At 40.1% G+C, this 7,400-nt stretch overlaps 1 protein-coding gene across 5 annotated transcripts in view; it reads right to left on the reverse strand.

Annotated features, from left to right (window-relative positions):
- Window positions 1-7,252, reverse strand: part of rbpj (recombination signal binding protein for immunoglobulin kappa J region) — a 68,266-nt gene extending 61,014 nt beyond the window's left edge. For 4 of the 5 annotated variants that reach the window (XM_022239284.2, XM_087131046.1, XM_022239280.2 and 1 more), the window contains exon 1: window positions 7,161-7,252. The gene's annotated coding sequence lies outside the window, so the exon portion shown is untranslated. The remainder of the gene's footprint in view (window positions 1-7,160) is intronic. The other variant, XM_022239289.2, reaches the window with a different exon arrangement.
- Between the last annotated feature and the right edge of the window lie 148 nt (window positions 7,253-7,400).

The raw sequence follows: 7,400 nt of genomic DNA on the forward strand, positions 1-7,400 counted from the left end.
GTGAGAGGGTGAGATTGCAATGTACATGTACATGCATCCACTTTGCCAGTATTCATCAACAGCCACCATCAAATCCTACATGAAATGTAGGGTGAATTTAATAACAATGATGAATGATATCATATTGCGACTGTTGTTTTTCAAGAACGGAAAAAAAATTAAAAAGAGGGTGCTGCACTGGAAGGATTGGGAACCAGACATGGCACATGGTCAAGATTATGATTCCTGTGTGCTTGATCACCATGCAGTCACTTGTTTGATTACAATAATAAATACTTATGGCAGTGACTTCATGTACAGCGTACCTACATGTACATGAACTTGTAAATTCAGTATTGCTTTACAATGGACAAAATTTGGGACTTCAGAACAAACTATACAATCCCTTTTATTTATGTGGCTAAAACGGATGTATGGTTATGTGGTGCCACGTGTGTGTCCCTGAGCAAGCCACAATGCAGCAATTACAAGTGCTATGCCTGCATCAGATCAGTGAAAATTGAGGCAACTCAGTCAAAAATCAAAAAGTGGATTTAACTTGGTCCTTAGACAACTTGGTTTCAATGGGAAAATGTACATAAATAATGGTGGGGTAGCTAGACCTTGGGCAATTCAAGCTGTCCAGACTGTCCATGCATGCCATGAGCATTGCAGAATGTGTGGCATGGTAATGAAATACATATATTTTCCACAGAGACTGAGTTGGGACTGACATGACTGAGTTGGTTTTGGATTGAGTTGACTCAAATTCCACTGGTCCCATACTTGCATACATGTACATGTAGCAACAACTACCGGTTGCAGTGCTCTAATTCCAGTGGTAATTTCTGCTGAGCTCATTGGCAAAAAGTGCCCCAACCCCAGTTTCTTTTTAAAAAGGAGATTGGCCGAAAAAATTGAGGGTTTGTGGAAACATAGGCCAGGGTCAACTCCCTGGGTTTGGGGCTTCCAACCAAGGGCAGAGTTGATATATTATGGATGAAAAATGGTCCTCAGTGCCAGGGAAAGTACATGTAGAGGGAAGCCAAGCAGGCTTTGAAACTACATGTATCACTTTTCGAGGGGTTTGTCTTGTGTCAATAATTACAACCGTAGTTAGCTAACCCACCAAAAACTGGAAAGAAATGGAACGACTGAAGACAAGACAATAATTAAATTTTTATTTCAGACACTCCAGTGATGTCAACTTGCATGTTATTGAGCCCTGAACTCTGTTGAGTTTACACCGAGTTGGTCTTGATAGTTCACTTCAGGAGCTCCATTTTATACATGTAGTGCCATGGTTCACTGCATCCCCAGATACCAGTATGAGGGCCACAGGAGGGTTCCTCCTGGGTGTCACTGTATCAGTAACAATGTTTATGGTTGTGGCCAGCTACAGGTTCATGTATTCAATGCTGTGGTCAGCTATGGGAATTGGGGGAGAGACAGGGATTACATGTACACTTACATGTTTGTTGTGTCATGACTTGTACTATGCGCAACCACTGGGTGACATGACATTGCACTGTATGAGTACATTATTCATATTTTCCCTTTTTGCCAAGGTTCAAATAAACATAACTCATGAACTATAAGAGAGCCCAGCCCAAATCTTCCTGGAAATGTTGCAAAAGTCTTATGCAAACAAATAAAAAACACATTTTGAAAAAAGGCCACTTTTGCAAATCAAGATCAAAGGTCATATACTTATGTAAACTTTTTGCAGAATAAGTTTGATTTGATTTTATGCATGAGGGCCATTTCAAGAGCTTCAGAATGATGTTAATTTTATCGCTGTAGGTGCTCTACTTCTGGGAGATACGACTGTCCAAACAAAGGAGGTCATGCTTATAAGTCAAAGTTCATTCACCCCATCTCAAAAACTAAATGGCAGAGAATAACCAAATGGTTTCTCAAGGAATCTAATCAGCAGGACGGTCAGGACCAAAAGCATGTTGAATTGACATGGAATGACCCCAACTTCATTTGTTTGACATTTTTAAAACAAGCTTCCACAACAGTGAACTAAAAAGGAAAGACGATTGACCAATGACGGTTTACATGTATCAACAAATCAAGCAATAAAGATCAACTCCTCGCAAAAAGATCCACGGATTCTGCCCAACACATCCCAGCCTACCTTCATCAGGTGACGACCAAGAAAAGACTGTTAGTGTACAAGTCTTTTTTCCCAGGAAAAGTAATCAACAGGATCAAGTTGAACCAGTTCACCATGAACATTACGGCAATCACCAAAAAACCCACCTTCAAGCGACAACTGTACAAGCTCCTACGGCACTAAAGGACATTCATGTGCTCTGATAACCCTGCTCGGTTGACTCCAGCTGCGACTCAACAAGGAGTGTTGAGCAGTATTTAATCACCTACCAAATTTCACACAACCTGTCTTATCTTACGATGCATCGAAGATATGTGTCACAGCAGCCATTTCACAATATACATGTACATGTAGGTCACAAGAGCAATGCATGATACATGTTATTTTATTTCCTGCTTTAACAAAAACTAATATTTTAAACAAGCCTGATTTTTAAAATGCTGCGGATTAACTTATACAATTCACCAGTAAGCTGCAGTCGGGGAATAACACGCCAAGAGTTGAAAGAAAATGGATGACTGGAGCAAATTAACAGGACACTTTGATGCTGTCTGCTCATTCTTTCCTTCATGCCAAGGCAAGCCAAAGACATTGGTTACACGTACTATAAGAGTCATAGAGTTTGTAAAATCTAATCTGGATTGATCACATTGCGCATTCCAGGAGTTGTCCAGAAAATGGCTCTTTTATCTGGTTCAGCGGAATTATTATATCTTTAGTTGTTTGCTCCATTGATGTGTTGAGTATGAATTTGATACCTTGACCCACGCCAACGACTGTTTCCTTAGCAGTATGACGTTCAGTAGCTGTGACTCCATCGAGTTCCACACCAGATGTTATGCTGCTCAGGGAACGGTTGTCAGCATGCTCGTGCAGACACCACATGCTTATTGTAAATGGTCTGCTAGCTCGGCCGGAGCGTTGTGATGTTGTCTCCAGGTACATGTACATTGGCATACAGTTTAAATCACTACATGAAGCCAATGGCGACTTCAAACTCTGCCGACAAGATCGTTTCTGATTTGAAGGGGAAATGGTTCTTTCTTCTTACTCTTATGAGTAAGCCTTTAATACCAGCATCAATGGAATCATCAATTCCCACGGAATCCTAAGGTGGGCATATCAGACAGTTTAAGGACCATTTGGAAATGAATACTGAGGATTTTTATTAGAGGTACGATACTGCACAAGCTATTTTGATTGAAACTACTGCATGGAAGTAAAAGTATATGAATGGTACTACATGTCGGACTCTAGGATCGACCATGTCAAGATGTTAAACAAATTAGTCGTAGAGTCCAAGTTACTCAGACTACTGCACATCTTTTCCGGCGAGGTGAGTCGCAACGTAACGTGAAACACGCAAATTTCCCAAACACATTTACGTGATCGATCTAAAATGTCATGAATATGTTAAATGTCCCACAATCCATCATGATCATGTTCATGTCGTCTTCGAAGGCCACTTTATAAACAGTCACATTGTCCCACCGGTCTAGTTGTCTCAACAGTCAAGTTGTTCTAAGTCGAATAAGTAAATTGTCAAGTTGTCCGACAACCGCATCCGTACACCACACTACATGTACCTCTGATTACTTGAGTTGACTGGTAGACTAGACTACATAGTTCCATAGTTCCAACACTAATTTTCCCTTAAAATTAGCAAGTTCTGTCAGAATGGGTAAATTGTATCTGGAAGCATGTGAAAAATGACTGCAAATTTTGCATTCTCGGGAATAGTTTCTGCTGCTTAAATTCAACTTTGAAATGATTTCTGGAGAGTTGGAAGTTGCCTTTTTCAATTGATGGCTCACATGGTGTGAAATGTTGGCTGGAACGTTGTGAATTTTACCTTTTAATTTCGCAGACATCCGAGGTATTTTTTAAGACTTGCCACATGACGTGGTCATCTTGCTTCAGTGTTGGAGAAAGACGTCATGAAAGTGTCTTAATAACCCTTCCCCTGTGACACATGGCCTATCAAAGAATTTTTTTCATGCCGTCTGTGACACATGCTATCCACTGATACCAAATTTGTTTCATTCCGATCTGGAGGTAGTGTCGCAGAATTCGCAGATTTTGCACCAAAAACAGGTAACTTTTTCTTCTCGGTTTGTTCTAAAAATGATGGATTTTAGCATGAAAGTATTTTGCAACACCATCTAAAACATTATCAATGAAAAAAATTGGACTTTTCTCTGTAACCCCTTGATGACGGGAATTTCTTCCCGAAAGTAGACTCCAAGAATTCCAGCCTTGCTTGGCCATGAAGGCCACCTGCCAAACTGCAAATTCTCGGTTTGTGGCCCTGCATGCTCTGCACGCTTTGAATTACAAGGCTGATTGTTCGGTGGCATGCAGCTCTACTCAAGCTTCCACGTTCCCGTTGCCTCTTTTCAAAGTGGGGACTATTGTCATGATTGTGAAGCTGGTGATTATGATGCAAATTCGGTCTTTTCATTTCTGGGCTACACACAAAGACCAATTACCATATATACAAGAGCCAGGGTCTACCTTCTTTCACCGTGTTCGCTCGAGCGTGGGCCGAGAATAATAGCTGAAAAGCGGGCTGAGGATCTCAATTTTTACGGCGTGTCTAGCCGCCTCCCAGCGCGAAGGGGTTAAGAATGACATATAAAATGGTAGTTTAATGCTGGCGAGAAATGGTGACACAAGAATTAAAAGGCTTCGTATTTCCCAGCATAGCCAATCGGGAGTTAAAAAGTACACAGCAAACATACATGTAATAATTAATGCACAGCTGCACAATGACAAAATGTGTAAGCTGTATGGGACCAAGGAGGAATGATGGGATATATGTGGATGAGTGGGGGATGACAGCTTAGGGTCATGGGCAGGGAAGGGAGGGTGGTGGGAATGATGGATTGGGCTGGTGGGCAGGGGAGAGGATGGTTTGGAAGGGAGTGGTGGAAGGAGGGGTGGTGGAAAAGGATGGAAAGGGTGGGTTGTATTACGTAGTGGGATCCTGCTTGCTCGTCTGCTGGTTGCATGGTTTCAAACAAGTTATTCATTTAAACAATGTAACTTTGAAATAAGACATATTTTTCACGGATCTACCAGTGCATGTATACTGAACAAACACTTTCCTTATCAAGACGTCATTAGAAAGTGTGTCGAAGAAGAAGATACAACGTGGCAGGAGTACATGTACATATATTTCCTAATACTAATATTTCCTAATAGTGACTAATATTTCCCAATAGTGGATAATATAATACACATGTACATGTACATGTGTAAGTGTCACATAAAACATGAAGAAGACACCCAGATCTACTCATACGTGTACATGTACGCTTTTGCAGGATTATTTAGCAGGTGATTTGCAGATTAGTTGAATGCAGGTAAGCATAATTTACTCTTCTTCGTTATGTTTGTGCACTGAAGAAGGAATTGCATGTAGCATGCAGTCTATAAACCTGTCAAAAGATACAGATTAAATCTCCATTTTGAAATATCGATATCTATGTCAAATTGAAAAGTAAAAATATGACTTACATACATGTACCAGCAATTGCAGTTTTAAAAGGGCTCTTTAATGATACTAAATTGGTTGACTTTCATTGAAAAAAAACAAAAAGAGCCTTTTCGTATTAGGAGAGTGGTGTCAAGTCGGAAAACAACAAAAAACCCACCGAACTCCCTATTAAAATGTTAGGCCTTTAGCAGCCATCAGAAAGTGATAAAAATGTCCTAAAAAGTGAAATTTAGCTAAGAAAATTCAGAAGCATTTACTTGAAAACACTTAAGATTTATCGGACAAGTCTCATACATGTAGGTTTGTGCACAGGAGCAGTAGGCCTACATGCAAGTGTTGTCTGTACACACGGAGCACAGAATATAGGTGTTCCACATTACATTGTAATAATAGTGCACTTCCAAGAATTTGCAATGCATTAGCCCATCACAATGTGCAAAATCTGTCGACTCAATGCTCATTTGGAAAGGGTTGACAGATATTGAGCGTTGTGATTGGCCAATGCATTGCAAACTCTTGGAGGTGCACTATTGTGAATCGCCAATATTCTTTCCATGGCCTCTTCCATGACCATGTCTTGTCAAACGTTATGTTCAACGTTACACAGTACACAGGATATTCATAGCACCCTGTTCCTATAAATAAGGAAAACAAGTTTATTTTTTCACACTAACCTGACATTCAGACCTTGAGGATTCATTCTTTAATCCTAGTACTAGTAGCTCTAGTTTACAGTACATAAATTTTGACATTATTTAAGCAAGAAAACCAGAACTTTTTTACCTGAGTTTGGCGAAAGACAACAGCATCATGACTTCATGTCATTTTGTTTTACCCCCAGAACTGTGGGGTCTGACGTCCGCTCCTCTCCCACGAAGTGGACGTCGAACCCCACAGTTCTGGGGGTAGGTCTAATTTTGTTTCACATCTAGTTACTCGACCCAGCCATTGTGGATATACTGAATTTCATTAAAAAAACTTCATCCAGGTCAAAGAACCAGACTACATTCAATAATTCGTCTTTGTTCACAGCTCGTCTTCTTTGCGTCATGAATGCTACCTTTTTACCCCATAATTTCCTTCAAAAACAAGAGTCCTTCCTTCTTTTGTCTCAGTTTCTGACATGTCTGATAATGAAAGAGGACATCACCGCCAACTTCTTTAGGTAAGTTGTTTTGAAAAGGTAGACTACGTTTCCTTATTAATAGGAACAGGGTGCTAATGCTAATGAACACCCTACACAGGGTAGGCCTACACTAGGCTAAAGTAACTTCAACAAGCACTGATGACATGACTGACAGTGACATGAGTCACGACTGTGTCCTTGCACTAATGCTACATGTACTACTACTACTAGGTCTATGTTTAGGCATAGCTACGCTACTCAAAATTACGCCAACGGTTATGATAATTAATGTAAGATGATCCAACTACATGTATTATACTAACTAGTCAGAATGTTTTGGACTGTGGTAAACCATTCAACAGGCACACTTTGAAACGTAGACATGTTTAAATGATTCATGAATGATTTAAAGTACAAAGAAGATTTATACATACCCATCAAAATCCCGAATTTTACACCACCAATAAAGTCTGATTTAGATGTATCAATAAAGCAAACTGTTACAAAGTCGCACAATGTACTCTGGGTACCAGACACCCTGCTCTTCTTTCGCCTTGAGAATATTCTACTTCATAGCTAGGGTCTGTAGGTAATGGCAATGAACATTTTCTAGCGGTACTTGTACATTATGGGCATGCAAAATATGATGAAAATCATTAGATTACCATGTTACT

This window comes from Acanthaster planci, linkage group LG21, assembly GCF_054643075.1.
Source record: "Acanthaster planci isolate LZ-2023a linkage group LG21, COTS_SCS, whole genome shotgun sequence".
NCBI lineage: Eukaryota > Metazoa > Echinodermata > Asteroidea > Valvatida > Acanthasteridae > Acanthaster > Acanthaster planci.